Below are 20,711 nucleotides of genomic sequence, written 5' to 3' on the forward strand. Positions count from 1 at the left end.
GGGAGTGGTTTGGGGTGGGGGGGTGTGGTGTCGCGCGGCGTTGGGGGCGGGGGAGTGGTTTGGGGTGGGGGAGAGAGGTGTCGCGCGGCGTTGGGGGTGGGGGAGTGGTTTGGGGTGGGGGGGTGAGGTGTCGCGCGGCGTTGGGTCGGGGGAGTGGTTTGGGGTGGGGGGGTGAGGTGTCGCGCGGCGTTGGGGGCGGGAGGAGTGGTTTGGGGTGGGGGGGTGAGGTGTCGCGCGGCGTTGGGGCCGGGGGAGTGGTTTGGGGTGGGGGGGTGAGGTGTCGCGCGGCATTGGGGGCGGGGAAGTGGTTTGGGGTGGGGGGGTGAGGTGTCGCGCGGCGTTGGGGGCGGGAGGAGTGGTTTGGGGTGGGGGGTGAGGTGTCGCGCGGCATTGGGGGCGGGGAAGTGGTTTGGGGTGGGGGGGTGAGGTGTCGCGCGGCATTGGGGGCGGGGGAGTGGTTTGGGGTGGGGGGGTGAGGTGTCGCGCGGCGTTGGGGGCGGGAGGAGTGGTTTGGGGTGGAGGGGTGAGGTGTCGCGCGACGTTGGGGCCGCGGGATTGGTTTGGGGTGGGGGGGTGAGGTGTCGTGCGGCGTTGTGGTCGGGAGGAGTGGTTTGGGGTGGGGGGGTGAGGTGTCGCGCGGCATTGGGGGCGGGGAAGTGGTTTGGGGTGGGGGGGTGAGGTGTCGCGCGGCGTTGGGGGTGGGAGGAGTGGTTTGGGGTGGAGGGGTGAGGTGTCGCGCGACGTTGGGGCCGCGGGATTGGTTTGGGGTGGGGGGGTGAGGTGTCGTGCGGCGTTGTGGTCGGGAGGAGTGGTTTGGGGTGGGGGGTGGGGGTGAGGTGTCGCGCGGCGTTGGGGGTGCGAGGAGTGGTTTGGGGTGGGGGGTGAGGTGTCGCGCGGCGTTGGGGTCGGGAGGAGTGGTTTGGGGTGGGGGGGTGAGGTGTCGCGCGGCGTTGGGGGTGCGAGGAGTGGTTTGGGGTGGGGGGTGAGGTGTCGCGCGGCGTTGGGGTCGGGAGGAGTGGTTTGGGGTGGGGGGGTGAGGTGTCGCGCGGCGTTGGGGGTGCGAGGAGTGGTTTGGGGTGGGGGGTGAGGTGTCGCGCGGCGTTGGGGTCGGGAGGAGTGGTTTGGGGTGGGGGGGTGAGGTGTCGCGCGGCGTTGGGGGTGCGAGGAGTGGTTTGGGGTGGGGGGTGAGGTGTCGCGCGGCGTTGGGGTCGGGAGGAGTGGTTTGGGGTGGGGGGGTGAGGTGTCGCACGGCCCCAGTAGCAGCCCCATTCTCATCGGCTTCACCACTCCTCATTCCTTTGCGTGTCCTTCTCTCACTCTGGGCTGTGTCTCCCACCTCTCGTTTACCCCTTACCCCTCTCCATCTTCTGCAAAACAAAAAGAACAACTTTTTCCGAGCTCCCAGCAGTTCTGAATAAGGGCCACTGGACCTGAAACATTAACTCTGATTTCTCTCCACATACCTGCTGAGTCTTTCCACCAAATTCTGGTCAGTTTTTCGGTTGGAATTAGAAGCAGACCCAAAAACACTGCTGTGAATGTGGTAACTACAGCAGCTCCTATTAAAGCAACAGAGAGGGAATACAAATTAAAGCTGTATTAAAGAAAAATAAGCTATTTAGTGCACCACTGTCAAAAGCAGAATCATATGTGAGGTGATGCATTTAAGCAAGACTAATTCAAGAGCAAATTATGCAATGAGTGGAAGAGCCTTGGGAAAAGTTGATGGGCAGAGAGATCTGGGAGTGCAGATCCATTGTACCCTGAAGGTTGTTGCACAGGTGGATAGAGTGGGAAAAATTGACGTTTCGGGCAAAAGCCCTTCCTGATGAAGTGGATAGAGTGGTCAAGAAGGCATATAGTATGCTTGCCTTCACTGGACGGGGCATTGAGTATAAGAGCTGGCAAGTCATGTTAAAATTGTACTAGATATTGGTTCGGCTGCACTTAGAATACTGTGTACAGTTCTGGTCGCCGCATTACCAAAAGGATGTGGACGCTTTGGAGAGGGTGCAGAGAAGGTTTACGAGGATGCTGCCTGGTGTGGAAGGTGCTAGCTATGAAGAGAGGTTGAGTAGGTTAGGTTTATTTTCATTAGAAAAAAGGAGATTGAGGGGGGACCTGATTGAGGTTTATAAAATCACGAAGGGTATAGACAGGGTGGATAGAGACAAGCTTTTTCCCAGGGCGAAGGATTCAATAACTAGAGGTCACACTTTCAAGGTGAGAGGTGGAAAGTTTAAGGGGGAAACATGTGGCAAATACTTCACACAGAGGGTGGTGGGTGCCTGGAACATGTTGCCAGCAGAGGTGGTAGAGGCAGGCTCGGTAGATTCATTTAAGATGCGTTTGGACAGATGCATGAGTAGATGGGAAGTAGAGGGATACAGATGCTCGGGAATTGACCGACAGGTTTAGACAGTAGATTTGGATCGGCTCAGGCTTGGGACGGTCGAAGGGCCTGTTCCTGGGCTGTAAATTTTCTTTGTTCTTATATGTAGGGTACATATTACTGTCATTTCTATAGTTACAATATCATTACAAAACCAATACAAAATTATTACATTTATTTGTAAAGGTTCTGAAGGAGGAGTTTAATTTCGATAAATGTGGGGTGCTGCATTTTGGAAAGGTAAATCTGAGCAGGACTTATACACTTCATGGTAAGGTCCTGGGGAAAGTTGCTGAACAAACAGACCTTGGAGTGCAGGTTCATAGCTCCCTGAAAGTGAAGGCGGCGTTTGGGATGCTTTCCTTTATTGGTCAGAGTGTTGAGTACAGGAGTTGGGAGGTCATGTTGTGACTGTACAGGACATTGGTTAGGCCACTGTTGGAATATTGCGTGCAATTCTGGTCTCCTTCCTATCGGAAAGATGTTGTGAAAGTTGAAAGGGTTCAGAAAAGATTTACAAGGATGTTGCCAGGGTTGGAGGATTTGAGCTATAGGGAGAGGTCGAGTAGGCTAGGGTTGTTTCCCTGGAGCGTCAGAGGCTGAGGGGGTGACCTTAAAAAATCATGAGGGGCATGGATAAGGTAAACAGGCAAGGTCTATTGAGGTGGAGGAGTCCAGAACTAGAGGATGTAAGTTTAGGATGAGAGGGGAAAGATATAAAAGAGACCTAAGGGGCAACTTTTTCACACAGAGGATGGTACGTGTATGGAATGAGCTGCCGGTGGAGGCTGGTACAATTACAACATTTAAAAGGAATCTGGATGGGTATATGAATCGGAAGGGTTTGGAGGGATATTGTCAGAGTATTGAGTCCAGGAGTTGGGGGGGTCATATTGCAGCTGTACAGGACATTGGGTCTGTTGGAATATTGTGTGCAATTCTGGAGTCCTTCCTATTGGAAGGATGTTGTGAAACTTGAAAGGGTTCAGAAAAGATTTACAAGGATGTTGCCAGGGTTGGAGGATCTGAGCTACAGGGAGAGGCTGAACAGGCTGGGGCTGTTTTCCTGGAGTGTCGGAGGCTGAGGGGTGACCTTACAGAGGTATGTCATGAGGGGCATAGAAAGGGTAAATAGACAAGGTCTTTTCCTTGAAGTGGGGGAGTCCAGAACTAGAGGGCATAGGTTTAGGGTGAGAGGTGAAAGATATAAAAGAGACCTAAGGGGCAACGTTTTCACACAGAGGGTGGTACGTGTATGGAAAGAGCTGCCAGAGGAAGTGGTGGAGGCTGGTACAATTACAGCATTTAAAAAGGCGTCTGGATGGGAAAAAGAATAGGGAGGGTTTGGCGGGATATGGGCCAAGTGCTGGCAAATGGGACTAGATTAGTTTAGGACATTTGGTTGGCATGGACGAGTTGGACCGAAGGGTCTTTTTCCAAGGTAAAAGTCATAGCGTCATAGAGACGTAAAGTCAGACCAGACTTGAAACATTACCTCTATTTCTTTCTCCCCAGTTGCTGCTAACCCTGCTGAGTTTCTCCAATAGTTGTGTTTATGTTATGATTCATGGTAGTTTTTGTAGCTTCATGAAGTCAGTCAGTCAGTCAATGGGCAATACATGCGACCTGCACTGATCAGATGAGTAGACAATGTTGAGAAAATGAGCCAAATTGCATTCCATTCCTGCTTTCACCCATAGAGAACACCTTCATATCCTTCCTCAGACCTCATCGGAACTGGGAAGTGGTGGGTACTTACACTGGCGATGTGGGAACGGGCGGGGGTGGTGGGAGAAAGGAGTGGTGGAGATGGAATGCAAAAGGAGGAGATGAAAGGGTAGGCAGACAAAAGGGATTGTTGATAGTGAGCCAGGGGTAAAGGGAAAGCTCAATTGGATGATGAGTGAGAGAGAATGGGCTGGGGGGAGTTTGCTGAGAAAAAAAACAGCCCACGTCAGTGACAGTGACTGGAGTGTGGGGGTGAGTAAAAGACTTGGGGGAAGATGGTGTTCAGGCTCTAAGATGATTGAATGACATGGAGTCCTAAAGGCCACAGATCCCCAAACAGAAAAGACTGTTGTTCCTTCCGCTAGCACCAAGCCTGGCTGGAACACACTGCTGACCGGAGACAGTGAGACTCACTGTGGCACTGCGAAAGTGGTAGGCATCTGGAAGCTCGGGTCATTTTTAAACAGACAGAATATAGGTGTCCCACCAAGTGGTCACCCAGTCTGCGTTCCACAGTATATTAGCAGCAAACACAGTCAATGGGTATAATGTGTAGTCATTTTAAATTTCAATAAATTACTTTTCTGGAATTGTCCAGGAGTAATTAGAACACGTGGACCAGTTAGTACAAGCTTTAGTAAGGTGACATTTTGACATTTCTTACTGCAGTTTCAATCCAGGAGCAATTTTTTTTTTAAAAAAAGCATTTTCTAATCACGAACAAACTATTTGTATTCCCATTAAGGCGACAAAGATGTTTCAAAATGAACCCTTTTCCCCTGGCAGAGAGTTCAAAAGCCAGAGGTCGTAGGTTCGAGCTCAGTGGCAGAAGGATTAGAGGGGATGTGAGGAGAATTTGTTTTAAAATAAGCAGAGGTCGGGGGGGTGTCTGGAGTTCGCTGCCTGAGTTGGTGGTGGAGGCAGACAGCCTAACCTCTTTTTTTAAAAAAGAAATATTGAGTGCTGTAAACTGTCGGGTTATGGGGCTGTGTGCGGAAAAGGTGGGATTTGAAAGGGCACCTGGTTTTCTTTGGGTTTGGATGGACACCACGGGCCCCTTCTGTGCTGTATCATTTCTATTCACCTTCGTGCAATTCTAGTGCTGGAGAGGAACCTGAACCCAAACTTCAAGCCTATGAGGGAAGGACATTACACACTCAGTGACAAGTGACACTCCTTGAAGTCAAACTGGTAGCAGATGCTGATAAAGGCAAAACATCACTCATAGCAGTAATAAATGGAACTGTGGCTGATGTGTTTCAAGGAGTGTATGGAATGAGCTGCCAGAGGATGTGGTGGAGGCTGGTACAATTGCAACATTTAAAAGGCATTTGGATGGGTATATGAATAGGAAGGGTTTGGAGGGATATGGGCTGGGTGCTGGCAGGTGGGTTGGGATGTCTGGTCGGCGTGGACAAGTTGGACTGAAGGGTCTGTTTCCATGCTGTACGTCTCTGATTCTATAACCTTGAATGATTAACTGGTTAAAACAAGTTAATACTGGACGGAAGAATTCCACTTTATATTCTGGATTTCAAAAGAATTCATATCAGATACAAAATGTTAGATAATTCAAGACCTGCTGAGTTTCTCCAGCTTTTTCTGTTTTTTTTTTGCTGTTTCCAAAGAGCACAAGCATTACTTTCATTCAAAATCCAAAACAAAATGCAGCGATTAGAAGGACAAATGAAAGCTTTGGGAGGAACCACAAGACTGCCGGTACACCTTCAGACAACTTCTCATCCACGTTTTTACCTGTTCTCCCATCGACTCCCTGACCTGTCAAACACATCAGAATTTAAACTTTCCCAGCACCGCACTCTCGACCCCGAAATCAGAATTTAATCTCAACTTTAAATGCTTCTCAGGATCTATTTTATTAAATTCAAGCTCATTCAAACTAACAATGGAAAAATTGTAAAGGCAGTAAACTTCTCTCACGTATTTTTTTGATTTCCTTCAAGCAAGAAATAATCTTCATGATTGAGGACACGGCAACAAGATTAATCAGTGCAGCAATGGAAAATCCCAAGGTGCGGTAATGCCACTGTGAAAGACCTGAAATAGAAAAGTATTCTTTTAAAATGACACTCTTTTAAAACCAGATTACAAATTCAGCTTCCCGTATTCTCAAATCTATTGGGTTAGCAGAAGAACACTTTCTGACCAGGCATGTCTAAAACTTTCAAATGACCCTGCATGCAACCTTTATCAAGGTGAGATACCACACATTGAGAGCAGAAGAATGAGAGTAAGGTGCAGGAAGTCTGTTCCCTATTCACTGGCTTCCTGATAGAGGTCCTACTGCAGGTTCTAAAGAGACCCCATTAAAGTTTTGTCAATAGGTAGAAGCAGCAATCAGTGGCTCAGTGGTTAGCACTGCTGCCTCACAGCACCAGGGACCCGGGTTCAATCCTGGCCTCAGGGTGACTGCATGTGTTGCATTTGAATCTGCAACACATCCAGATTTGAATCTGGATGCTCTGGTTTCCTCTCACAGTCCAAAGACCTACAGGTTAGATGGACTGGCCATACTAAATTGCCCCAAGTGTCTAGCCATGCAGGGTTACATGGGATGGGCTGGGTCTGGGTGGGATGCTCTTCAGAGGGTCAGAGTGGACTCACTGGGCTGAATGGCCTGGTTCCACACTGTAGGGATCCCATGACACTCCTGTTCAATTGCTGTCTCCACCTGGAATGTGAATAAAGTGTCGACTCTGAATCTTGTCCTCCCCACCCCCAACATCTCTGTTCCCCTTCAGGTCTTTTCTCCACCCCCAGCTCTATTGAGTGCGGCAGAGGACCTGGTACAGGAGGAAGCTGATCATAGGGGAGAGGATGTACTTACTGGTTGGCTGATTTGACTCACCGTAAACAGAAAGCAGATATGTATTATGGCTGTTTGCTAACAGGGTTTTCCACGACACAAGTGTAGATCCCACAGTCTGATTTTTTGGCTGCAGAAATAATCAACTTGCTGTTGTTTTGCAATAACAGGAAGCGCTGACCACTGGTTAATGAGAGGTCATCTAACAACCAGCCAATGGGACTGGCTTTCCCCTCAGGCACTTGGCATGTCAATTCGATGGTTACACCCACAAAGGAGGAGTTACTGGAGATCAAAGGTTTCGACAGGGGTTCTGTGGGAGTGAATGGATGAAGAGGTAACTGCTCGTGAGTGTGATAATAGCTTCGCAATACGGGGTGGGGGGGTGAATTTACAAAGTGCTCTGTCCTTCAGAGGTCAATCCTAATACGTCGCCTGTGTGTGGAGCTAGTGATATCAAAATCGTACCATGAATAACTTTGCTGGCACTGCCCTTCTTCTGAATTGGTTGCTGCTGAAATCCTCAGCCTGTCACCTTGTCTGTCCCACGTGAGAAACGGGGCGGAGCTGGCCCTGGCGAGGTATGCAACACCTTCTCTCCACCTGACCAATTCAATTCCGATTTGAAGGTGCCGGTATTGGACTGGGGTGGACAAAGTTAAAAAAAAATCACACAACACCATGTTGTAGCCCAACAGGGGCGGCACAGTGGTTAGCACTGCTGCCTCACAGCACCAGGGTCTCAGGTTTGATTCCAGCCTCGGGCAACTGTCTGTGTGGAGTTTGCACATTCTCCCCGTGTCTGCGTGGGTTTCCTCTGGGTGCTCCGGTTTCCTCCCACAGTCCAAAGATGTGCAGATCAGAGTGAATTAGCCGTGCTAAATTGCCCGTAGTGTTCGGTGCATTAGTCAGAGGGAAATGGGTCTGGGTGAGTTACTCTTCGGAGAGTCGGTGTGGACTTCTTGGGCCGAAGGGCCTGTTTCCACACTGTAGGGAATCTAATCTAATCTAAGAAAGGTGTGAAGGTATTTGGAAGCGCTAGCTGTCGGATCACTGCTCTTTCATCAGGTGGTTGAACTAAATCAAATTCTGGGGGAGCTGGGCATTCGGGGAACTCTGCGACTCACCACCAGCTCGTGCCCAAGTGGTCAATCGATAGCGATTTAAGGGTCTCAACTCACCACCTCCCCAAGTTACCTGGAATCCCAATAGGTGGGAATGTGGGAAAAGGGGCTGGTTTCCGAACCACATTGCCAGTTTACGCTCTCAGCTACATGTTGGGGAATTCCCTCCCTTAACCTTGGTGGGCCCTTAAATACGACAGGAGGACAGACAGGTGGCCATCTAAAAAGGAGAAGAAAATGCAAGGTCATTCACTGGGAGAGAATAAACAGTGGGAGGGAAGCTAGAAGCAAGAAAGTGTTGGAGAAACTCAGCAGGTCTGGCAGTGTCTGCGGAGAGAGAAAGCAGAGTCAATGTTTTCGGGTCTGGGGTCCCTTCAGGGATTCACCTCCAGCAATTTCTGTTCTTGTTTTAGCATCCTCAGTTCTTAGTTTTGTTTTAGTGGGTCAGGATGTACATTTAAAGCAAAAGACATGAGTCACCAGTGAATAACCAGCTATTAACACGACACTTCCTGGAAAGGCAAGTGCGAGCACGTAAAGCTGTTCAACAATAGGCAAAATATACTTGGGATAACATTAATAAAAGTGCAGAATAAACCAGCAAGACCATGGAGGTCCTGGTGAGGAGAAACAATAACAAGGCTGTTGAGTAATCTGTGTAGCTTTAGACAGTGAATCACAGTAAGGATGTGAAAATCAGTGTGGGCAGTCAGAAAACATAAAGGATAACACCAGTCCCACCAAGACATACATTGACTAATGTCCTTTGGACAGTTACCCTGTTTATTGTGTAACCCAGCCGTCCCCTTGAATCTCCTCCACCATTCAACAGGCCATGTTGTGGCTGTAAGGACATTGGTTAGACCATTTTTGGAATATTGCATGCAATTCTGGTCTCCCTCCTATAGGAAAGATGTTGTGAAACTTGAAAGATTTACAAGGATGTTGCCAGGGCTGGAGGGTTTGAGCCACAGGGAGAGGCTGAATAGGCTGGGGTTGCTTTCCCTGGAGCGTCGGAGGCTGAGGGGTGACCCGAGAGGTTTATAAAGTCATGAGGGGCATGTTTAGGGTGAATAGACAAGGTGTTTTCTCTAGGATGGGGAGTCCAGAACTAGAGGGCATAGGTTTAAGATGGAGGGGAGAAAGATTCAGAAGGGACCTCAGAGGGAGCTTTTTCACAGAGAAGGTTGTGTGGATATGGAATGAGTTGCCAGAGGAAGTGGTGGAGGCTGGTACAATTACAGCATTTAGAAAGCATTCTGAATGGGTAAATAAATGGAAAAGGTTTAAAGAGCCCAGTGCTGGCTGGTGGGACGAAATGAGGTGTTATCTTCCTTATCTTCCACCTGAGCACCCTACAGCCTAGAGGGCTCAACACAAAATAACCTCCTTCCCGAACCCCCGACTCCTTTCCAGCCCCTCCCCCTCCCCTGCTCCCTGATACCAACCGGATTAATTCCTCCCATTGACCAACCAGGTTGTACCCCTACCTGTCTTCACCTATCCCCCACCTCACCACCCTGTCCCTGCCTCCCCCTTTATCTGCAGCTCCCCCCACACCCACCACTAGTCCTGAAGAAGAGTTGACTTCTGCATCTCCTGATGCTGCCTGGCTCGCTGTGTTCTTCCAGCCTCCTGCCTGGCTACTTTCGATTCCAGCATCAGCAGGTTTTCTGTCTGTGACCAAGATGGCTGACCTTTCCTACCAGCTCCCCAAGTCCTTTGATCCACAAGAGACAAAAAAATTCTGAGTAGGAAATAGCCTTCAAAAGTATTCAATGATGAAGGCCCACACTAACTACTGGGGGCAGAGAATTCCAAAGATCCACAACGCTTTGACTAAAGAAACTTTTCTTTATCTCAGTTCGAAATTAATGGCCTCTACCTCGCATCTATCTTCCTGTGTTACAGCTTCCTGAACCAGTGATAACAGTCTCTCAGCATCTACCTTATCAAGCCTTTTCAGAATCTCGTATCTTTTCAGTGAGCGTTCACTCATCCTTCTGAACTCTGTTGACCCATACAATATCCATGGTTCCAATGCCCCTACTGCCTCAGTTGATTAAGTTGCCCCCTGAAGTGACAGAGTAAGCTAGTCATCCAACCAAGTCAACTAGGGATGGAAAACAAGTGTTGATCACGCCACTGACCCCTACATCTCAAAGATAAATAAATCGATGTGAACCCACAGTCCAGGAACAGGACAAGGAGCGTTCTAGAGTTAGAATAATCAATTGGGGAATGGCCGATTTCAGTGGCTCCAGATTAGATCTGTCCTGAGTGAAACACACTGCCCCTTCTTCCGTTAGTGAAGAGGAGATCGTTTAGGTACAGTCAGGTTGCATTCCCAGGAGTGGAAGAGCAGGGCAAACATATTCTTGGCTCTCTGGAAGACACAAGAGATAGCTCACTTTCTATGTGTCAGACAAGTTTAAAGAAATAGGCTGAATATAGTTGGCTCAGAGGAGAAAATGACTTTTTTAAAAAAAGGGAGAGAAAAAGAGGATTCCTGAAGAAGGGCTTATGCCCAAAACGTCGATTCTCCTGCTCCTTGGATGCTGCCTGACCTGCTGCGCTTTTCCAGCAACACATTTTGGAGCTGCATCCAAGTAAATATGGGGGAAATGTGGGCTGGAACTGACAGGGAGACTGGCCCAAGGGCTCTTACACACAGGACTGGTTTCCGAGGATTGAAGAATTTCAAATATTACGCTCTGTTTCCAAGTGAAAAGCTGCAGTGATTAACTCAGGTTTACCACTTTAACCACAATGGTGGGGGAGGAGTTAGAAATTATAACCCAGGATAAAATTGACAGTCACTTCAAGAAGGGTGGATTAATTTTTTTTTGACTCACTTGTGGGATGTGGGTGAGCCAACATTCCCTGGGAAGGGAAATTAAGGAAAATCGACATCTGTTCATTAAAGAACACACCTTGTACAATTAATTTAATTGATATTTCTAATAAATTTGACAGGTTGCAAATTGAGTCATGCAGCACATTCTGAATCCTAATCCTAACCATTAACTCAATCCTAACTCCAACCCTAACCTAACTCTACGTTAATCTGAATAATAACTCAAATCCCAACTCTACCCTAACCCTAACCCTAACCCTAACCCTAACCCTAACCCTAACCCTAACCCTAACCCTAACCCTAACTCGGTCCGACCAGTCTGTGTTGAACATAATCCCAAACCACCTGCCTGCTCCTGGCCCATATCCCTCCAAACCTTTCCTACTCATGTACCAAGTGTCTTTTAAGTGTTCCTGAAGAAGGGCTTATGTCCGAAATGTCGATTCTCCTGCTCCTTGGATGCTGCTGTGTTTTTCCAGCACCACGTTTTTCAACTCTTTTAAGTGTTGTAACTGTACCCACTTCCATCACTTCCTCTGGAAGTGTATTTCACATGTGAACCACCAGCCATGTAGAAAAAAAAATTGCCCCTCATGTCTTCACTAAATCTCCCTCCTCTCACCAATAAAAATCCCCCAGTCTTGAAATCCTCCCACCCTATGGTAAAGACATCGATCATCTATTCCCCTCATGATTTTATAAACCTGGGTGAGGTCACCTCTCAACACTCCAATGAAACAAGTTCCAGCCTCTCTTTACAGTTCAAAGCTTCCATAATCGGGCAACACCCCGATAAATCTCTTCTGAATCCTCTATAGCTTAATGAGATGTTTGAGAAGGGGACACAGAACAGAATTGTTAGCAAATTAGTGCGCAGAGGTCAGTGGCTGCTGGGATCCAGAGTAACAGGAAACAAGAGCAATGGTGACCTGTTTGCTTGTTGGAGTATAGAGTCATAGAGATGTACAGCATGGAAACAGACCCTTCACTCCAACCCGTCCATGCCGACCAGATATCCCAACCCAATCTCGTCCCACCTGCCAGCACCCGGCCCATCTCCCTCCAAACCCTTCCTAATCATATACCCATCCAATTTACTGCCTTCTTCTGACACCCGTCACTTAATAGCATCCCTACAGTGTGGAAACAGGCCCTTTGGCCCAACATGTCCACACCCACCCTTCTCTTGACCACTATCAGTAACCTAGATTTGGATGGTACAGGGCATATTCTGCAGATGAAGCAACATGGAAGTATCGCCAACTGTTATCAAGAGCAGGCAGATGGAACATCTTTTGTATAGAATCCCCACTGTGTGGCCATTTGGCTCAACAAGGCCACTCCAACCCTTCAAAGGGCATCCCACCCAGACCCATCTACCCACTTATCCCCATAACCTTGCATTTCCCATGGCTCATGCACCCAAGCTTCACATCCCTGGACATTATGGGGTAATTTCCCATGGCCAATCCATCTAACCTGCCAGACTGTGGGAGGAAACCTGAGTACCCAGCAGACACTCACGCAGACACGGGGAGAATGCGCAAACTCCACACTAGCAGTCACCCGAGGCTGGAATCGAACCCAGGTTCCTGGCGCTGTGAGGCAGCAGTGCTAACCACTGAGCCACCGAGCCCTTGATGGAATGGGAGCTGCCCTGATGCTTAATCCTCGAGGACATCCTGGTTTTTGTTTCAATACATGAGCTGGATATCTAACAGGGATGGCTACTGGCAAACAAGGGTTACCTGCAACTGTGGCTGATGACTTCGCTATTGGATCCCACTGATGAAGGCAGAGTGTGGACAAAATACAGTCCATCCTTCAATTAGAGCCACCATGGAGCAGATGATAGGCCCGCTGAATGATCGGACTGTTAATGGGAGAAATATTGCATTTCTTTCCGGACACAGCCTTCTGTACTGCACACAACTGGGGCAGTCAAAATAGGGGTGGAGTGGGGTGGGGGGATGGGGAATGGGGGGTTGGAGTGGAGGAATGGGGGGGTGCGGTTGGGGGGGGGGAGCTGTATGTGATGTGAGGCCAAAGTGCTGGGAGTATGGCAGCAGTCTTCTGAGGAGGAAGCTAAGGACATTGAGCAAAAAGAACATAGCATCAAATTACAAAAGGATACTGGCAGTGCAAAAGGAATGGGAGCAGTTGTGGCAGATAGAGCATAGTGCAAGCAAGTGTGACTTTATCCATTTTCAACATAATGAATTGTGCCACTAGACCAACAAACCCGAAATGTCGATTTTCCTGCTCCTCCGTTGCTGCCTGACCTGCTGTCCATTTCTAGCACCACTCTAATCTTCACATAATGAATGCTTTTACATCCTGTTAAATGGCTTTACATAAGGAATGCTTTTCCACCTGGTCAACCCACTATCCTTGCCTCCAACACCTTATTGTTTACTGCAAGTTCTTATCTGATCCAAGTCATGCCAGCTGAGCCTTTGTCCCACACAACCCAAAACTTAACTCTTTCCCTACCTGCTCAACCTTGTACACTTTCTCAGGAGGACAAGGATGCAGAAGTCAGGTTGGAGTTATACAAAACCTTGGATAGACCCCACTCGGAGTACAATGAGTAGCTCTGAACACCATGTCTTAGGAAGGACATATTGCCCTCAGAGGGAGTGCAGGTTCTTTTTTACAGTTCTTCTCTATTTAAAAAGCAGCTCCCTGACATCTAGTTCAATGCCTCAGGCATAATTTAAGCTCATAATTGTGAAATTAGATCTAAGCCATTCATGCTGAAGTCAGCGAAACATCTTAACATTACAGTGAGAAAGAACAGTGAAATTCTACTGTCGGCGACTGTGGCTACTGGGTCAATTGGAATTTGCAAGACAGAGGTCAATAGGAATTCCTGAGAGGTAATGAATCTGGAAGTTACGGGACCAGGACAGATAAATGAAGGTTTGACCCAGTACACACCAACCATGATTTAACAGACTGACAAAACAGGTTTGAGGGGCTGAATAATCGTGTCCTTAATCTGCAATATTCTAAATAAACCATGTGCTGAAATGGGGGCATCAGTTCCAAAGCAGTAACGTATTGAAATCACTTACCAATGATTTTCAAGTCTGTAGTCCATTTCTTTTCTCCATCTACGCTTATGGTAAAAACACCTTGGTCACTGGGTTTTAAATTCTTTAACATCAGAGACCCATTTGATACATAAAAATGCAAACGAGATCTAAAGTGTTCATATGGTTCAGCTGGAGTGTGATTTGGCACGTAATCCAGAATATTTACAACGTGCCCATTGCTGCCAACGTAAACCCATCAAACTTCGCTCTCACTGAGATTAGCTCCATATTCAGGATCCAGTAAAACCGATGAACCAATAGCACCAAACGTATGGTCCTTTTCAGCTGAACAACATTAAAAACAACAAAGATCATCTTTTAAGCTGTGGGTAACAACAAAATATAATATCAAATATCATGAAGGAAAACTAGCACAAAAGTAAAGGGGACCCCACATTCCAACCATCCTCCAAAGGAAGTGGCAGAGAGTACATGGCTCTGCCACTTTCTATCCAGTAGCTAAAGTGGCAGGGAAGGGGCATTGGTAAGGATTTCAATGGGATGGGAACTGAGATCTCTGCAGACAGATGTGATTTTGTGTTAGGCAGGCTGTATAAAACATGGGACTTCTAAACTATGGGCTTGGAAGGTGAAGGGCTAAAGGGTCTGGGGTTGTATGAGCTATAAGTTGGATAGGTTCCTGGGATATCTCTGGGTGAGATGGGCTGCCCTTGGGGAGGAGTGAGGTGTCTTTTGGGGAGTAGTCATGAATATGTGAACAAAGTCAAAAACTTATTAGAATGGTCAAGCTCATCACATCAGCATCAAAAGCTCGAGGAACTTAAAATTCCTATCACTCCACTACTTTTCATCATTTATATAAATGATTTGGATGCAAGCATAAGAGGTACAGTTAGTAAGTTTGCAGATGACACCAAAATTGGAGGTGTAGTGGACAGCGAAGAAGGTTACCTCAGATTACAACAGAATCTTGACCAGATGGGCTGAGAAGTGGCAGATGGAGTTTAATTTAGATAAATGTGAGGTGCTGCATTTTGGTAAAGCAAATCTTAGCAGGTCTTATACACTTTAAGGTCCTGGGGAGTGTTGCTGAACAAACAGACATTGGAGTGCAGGTTCATAGCTCCTTGAAAGTAGGGTCGCAGTTAGATAGGGTGTACCTGTATGGAATGAGCTGCCAGAGGAAGTGGTGGAGGCTGGTACAATTGCAACATTTAAAAGGCATCTGGATGGGTAGATGAATTGGAAGGGTTTGGAGTGTTATGGGCCAGGTGCTGGCAGATGGGACTAGTTTGGGTTGGGATACCTGGTCGGCATGGACGGGTTGGACCGAAGGGTCTGTTTCTGTGCTGTACATCTCTGTGACTTGAAAAGAAATTGTGTTTATTAAAACAAAGTGCTTGCAATTTCACTCTGTCTGTGGAGAAAAGCCTGAGGATCATCACTACTGAATTAAAGGAACTGATTTCATAACCTTCCATTATTAATGAGGAGAGTCCACAGCTTGATTGACAGTTTCAATGTTTATCCCCTTTAAATGCCTTGATTGGTTGGCAGGTTTGAAATGCTATTGGGCATCTTTGACCAAGAAGGTTGATATATTTGTTTGACTCCCCTGCTAATTAACAATCGAACATTAACGATCTCGATAAGAGAACGGAGGGCATTCTGGCTCAGTCTGCAGACAATACAAAGATAGGTGGAGGGACAGGTAGCACTGAGGAGGTGGGGAGGCTGCAGAAGGATTTGGACAGGTTAGGAGAGTGGGCAAAGCACTGGCAGATGGATTACAACGTGGGAAAGTGAGAGGTCACTTTCCCACACAGTAGCGAGAAGTGATAGGAAGAAGAAAATGGACCATTTTCTAAATGGAGAGAAAATTTAGAAGAAAGAAGGGCAAAGAGACTTGGGAGTTCTAGTCCAGGATTCCCTCAAGGCAAACTTCCAGGTTGAGTTAGTAGTTAGGAAGGTAAATGCAATGATGGCATTTATTTTGAGAGGACTTGAATATAAAAGCAGAGATGTACTTTGGAGGCTCTATAAAGCTCTGGTTAGACCACATTTGGAGTATTGTGTGCAGGTTTGGGCCCCATATCTCATCAAGAATGTATTGGCCCTGGAATGTGTTCAGAGGAGAAATTAAAAGCTTAACATATGAGGAACGTTTGAGGGCTCTGGGTCTATACTTGATGGAATTTAGAAGGATTGGGGGGGGGGTGCAAGAAGTTAATTGAAACATACAGAATACTGAATGTCCTGGGCACAGTAGATGTTGGGAAGGTGTTTCCATTGATAGGAGAGACTAGGACCTCAGGGCAGAACCTTCGAGTAAAGGGAAGACCTTTTAGAATGGAGAGAAGGAGAAACGTCCTCAGTCAGAGAGTGGGGAATCGGTGGAATTCATTGCCTCAGAAGGCTGTGGAGGCCAGGTCATGGAGTATATTGAAGACGGAGATAGATAGGTTTATGAGTATCAATGGGAATGCAGGAGAATGGGGTTGAGAAACCTATCAGCTATGATTGAATGGGGGAATGGGCTGAATGGCCTAATTTCTGCTCATATGTCTTATGGTCTAATTTTGGTTCACCATTATTACTTCCCGAGCCTTGTTCACCAAGGACTGTGTTCTCTATGCCTATCTCTTCCTTTTTGTTGAAAATATTTAAAGAAGCTCTTATCATCCATTTTTGATAGTTTGCCCTCATCTTTTATTTTCTCTGCCTTTAATACTTTTTTTTTGGTCATTTATTGTGTCCTTAGAAATTATTCCCAATCCTTTCACTTACCATTAGGTTTTACCCCGTTGTATGCATTTTTCATTTCTTTTCAATATGATACTGTATTTTCCTTAACTTCACTGATTAATCACAATTAGTCTATGCCCTTTCTAGAATCCCTCGTCCTCACTGGGATATTTCTTAGTTGTGAGACATGATTTATTTTCTTAAACAGCTGCCATTGTTCCCTTACCTATCTTTTCTGCTAAACTCCTTTCCCCGTACACTCCATCCTACACTGCCCTCACTTCTTAATTAGCCATTTTTGAATTTAACACAATTGTTTCTGACCCAAGTTTCTCACCTCTCCTGAACACAAAAGGCAAACAGGTGGTTTCATGAGAAAAAAAATGAAAGAAATTGATGGACTAAGTAGTATGAAACTGTGTCCTCTGGTCAGAGAGCAAAGATCAAGAAGGCAAACTATTAAACTGAAACAAAGCTTTTGGAAACCTGGTCACAGTTTTCTCCACACTCTCACACTCACACAAAACCTGTTCAAACTGGAAGTCAATTGAAAATTTCCAAACTGTGATTGATGAATTTTTGCTAGACAGCATGAAGGGTTAGGGTGCTGTTACAGTACAGAACAATGAGAGGTCCCTGGTACATACCCAAGTACCCCCGCAATGTCTTTATGCCGAGGCGGCACGGTGGCTCAGTGATTGGCGTTGCTGCCTCACAGCGCCGGGGACCCGAGTTCGATTCCAGCCTCGGGGCGACTGTCTGTGTGGAGTTTGCACATTCTCCCCGTGTCTGCGTGGGTTTCCTCCGGGTGCTCCAGTTTCCTCCCACAGTCCAAAGATGTGCAGGTCAGGGTGGATTGGCCATAGGGAATGTAGAGTAATATGATAAGGGAAGGGATCAGGGTGGGTTACTCTTCGGAGGGTCGGTGTGGACTTGTTGGGCTGAAGGGCCTGTTTTCCACACTGCAGGGATTCTGTGAATCATTATCAAGCTGACTAGCGAGGACGATCTCACGGGCTATATAACTTACACCTGTTAAAATTACTTCCATGTGTAAAATCTATCCACGGTCGGACCATTTCCAGATCTATAACTTTACGAATAGGGCTTTTCTCCAGTCTGGTTTTTGCACACCCCTGATTTCCCACCCCTCAGCACCCACAGTTCCAATTTCACACTGCCTGCCTGTAGGCCCCAAGCTCTGACATCCCTTCCATTAAAGGGTGCAGACAAAAGGCAGGTGAGGAGAGCCAGTTATCTCACCATCTGCAGTTGGGAAAATGCTGGAGACGATCATTAAAGGAGAATGAGTGAGAAACCTGGACAGAAACGGCAGACGCGACATGGTTTCAGGAACAGAAGGTCATGCTTGACAAACTTACTGGAGTCCTTGCAGGATGTAACAAGCGCAGTGGATGGAGGGGAACAGGTGGATGTTAGAAACTTGGTTTTCCAGAAGGCGTTTGATAAGTTGCTGCGTAAAAGACTCACCCATAAGATCAGAATGCACGGGGTTGCGGGGAATGTACTGGCAATGGATAGCGGACTGGCTAACCAATAGAACCAGATAGTTAGGATAAATGGGTGTTTCTCTGGTCGGAGATCAATGGTGAGCAAGGTGCCACAGGGGTCAGTGCTGGGCCAGCAACTGTTCATGATATACATAAATGATTTGGACGAGGAGACAGAGGGTAATGTATTCAAGTTTGCTGATTACTCTAAATTGAGCGGAAAGGCAAACTGGGCAGAGGATGTGGAGGGTCTGCAGAGTGATTTGGATAGGTTAAGGGAGTGGGAAAGGGTCTGGTAGACTGAGTACAATGTTGGGAAATGTGAGGTTATCCACTTTGGAAGTAAAAATAGTAGATCGGTGTATTATATAAATGGGGAAAGCTCGCAGTATGCTGGTGTGCGGAGGGATTTAGTAGCGCTCATACATGAATCACTAAAGTTAATTTGCAGGTGCAACAGGTAATCAGGAAGGCAAAAGGAATATTAACTTTCATTGCTAGAGGGATTGAATTTAAGAGCAGGGAGGTACCGCTGCAATTGTACAAGGTGTTGGTGAGGCCACGCCTAGAGTATTGTGCACAGTTCTGGTCTCCTTACTGGAGGAAGGATATACTGGCCTTGGAGGTGGTGCAGAAGAGATGGCCCAGGTTGATTCTGGAGATGAGGGGGTTACCCCATGAGGAGAGGTTGAATCACTGGGGACTGTACTCGCTAGAATTTAGAAGAATGAGAGGGGATCTTATAGAAACCTATAAAATTATGAAAGGGACAGATAAGATAAAGCAGGCAAGTTGTTTCTACTGGCGGGTGAGACTAGGACGAGGGACATTGTCTCAAGATTAGGGGGAATGGATTTAGGACAGAGATGAGGAGGAACTGCTTTTCCCAGAGAGGAGTGAATCTATGGAATTCTCTGCCCAAGGAAGCAGGGAAGGCAGCTACATTAAATATATTCAAGAGACAGTTGGATGGGTTTTTGCACAGTAGGGGGAGTTAAGGGATAATGCGGGTAGGAGGAGCTGAGACAATGGATGATCTTAATTAAAGGTGGAGCGGGCTCGGTGGGCCAAGTGGCCAACTCCTGCTTCTATTACTATGATACTATACACATGCCCATCCCATAAACGCCACGTGTCGGATCGGAGCTTCCGCCCACTTCAGCGGGCACGCTGACACCATTCCCAGCACGGAATTTGGTTTTGGAACGACACGTACAGACCAAGAAAATTCACACAGAATAAAACAAATTACGTACATTGAATGCAGAGAAAATTTGCAACTTATCTCCCTAAATCCTGCTCATTCTGAGAATAAGACCATCCAACACAGGAGTAGAGGTAGGCCATTCAGCCCATCGAATCTGTTCCGCCATTCAATACGGTCACGCTAATCTGGTAACCCTCATACCCACTTTCCTGTCTGGATTCTCTTGCAGATTGAAAAGCTGTCCGTCTCAGCCCTGAATATATTTTGCAATCCAGCGCTGACATCCCTCTGTGGTAAAGAATTCCACAGATTCTCTACGGTCAGAGTGAGAGGGGAAATTCATTCTCATCTCTGTCTTAGGGCAACCCAGTGGCTCAGTGGTTGGCACTGCTGCCTCCCAGTGCCAGAGACCCGGGTTCAATTCCTGCCTCAGGCGACTGTCTGCGTGGAGTTTGCACATTCTCCCCGTGTCTGCGTGGGTTTCCTCCGGGTGCTCCGGTTTCCTCCCACAGTCCAAAGATACGCAGGTTAGGGTGAACTGGCCATGCTAAGTTGTCCAGTGTTAGGTGCATTAGTCAGGGGTAAATGCAGGGGAATGGTCTGGGTCGTTACTCTTCGGAGGGTCGGTGTGGACGTGTTGGGCCGAAGGGCCTGTTTCCACACTGTCGGGAATCTAAATGTGCGATCCCTTATTCTGCGTGGATGCCCTCTGATCATTGACTCCCTCAGAAGAGGGAAACAGCCGTCAAAGTGCCAAGAGGTAGGTCTGGAAGTTGAAAAGGGAGGTACAGAGGCAAATTCATACCAGGAGAGTGGGCACACCTGAAGGTATAGACACCAGCAGTGAAGCTGTTAAACCTGGGGACATTCAGGAGGGCAGAACTGGAGGAGAACAGACATCAGACACTGAGCCAGCAACTTTCAGTTGGCCATTTCCAATTTGGGATAAAGGGGAAGACAGCACAACAAATTCTCCGAATGGTTAGGGGATTGAAATCTCCCGATCTCTCTGCTGCCAGTCTGCGCTATAGAGTCATACAGCACAGGAACAGACCTTTCAGTCCATGCCTGCCTTAATCCCAAACAAAACTAATCCCACTTGCCTGATCCTGGTCCATTTCCCTACTCATGAACTTGTCTTTTCAAGGCTGTAACTGTAACTGCATGCACCACGTTAAAGAGAAAATCACACACCACCAGGTTATAGTCCAACAGGTTTAATTGAAAGCACTAGCTTTCGGAGCACTGCCCCAAATCATTC

The 20,711-nt window shown here is 47.3% G+C and overlaps 1 pseudogene across 1 annotated transcript in view; it reads right to left on the reverse strand.

Annotated features, from left to right (window-relative positions):
* The window catches only part of LOC122541261 (hepatic and glial cell adhesion molecule-like), a 47,908-nt pseudogene that overhangs the window by 26,810 nt on the left and 387 nt on the right, over window positions 1–20,711 (reverse strand). Inside the window, exons 2-5 of the transcript XR_015752979.1 lie at window positions 14,006–14,311; window positions 6,990–7,260; window positions 6,062–6,178; window positions 1,464–1,559 (exon numbers count right to left, since the gene is read on the reverse strand). The product of XR_015752979.1 is annotated as a hepatic and glial cell adhesion molecule-like (transcript). The remainder of the gene's footprint in view (window positions 1–1,463; window positions 1,560–6,061; window positions 6,179–6,989; window positions 7,261–14,005; window positions 14,312–20,711) is intronic.

Source organism: Chiloscyllium plagiosum, unplaced genomic scaffold (genome assembly GCF_037043375.1).
Source record: "Chiloscyllium plagiosum isolate Xiang-an unplaced genomic scaffold, Cpla_swu_hap1 HiC_scaffold_35, whole genome shotgun sequence".
Classification (NCBI taxonomy): Eukaryota; Metazoa; Chordata; class Chondrichthyes; order Orectolobiformes; family Hemiscylliidae; genus Chiloscyllium; species Chiloscyllium plagiosum.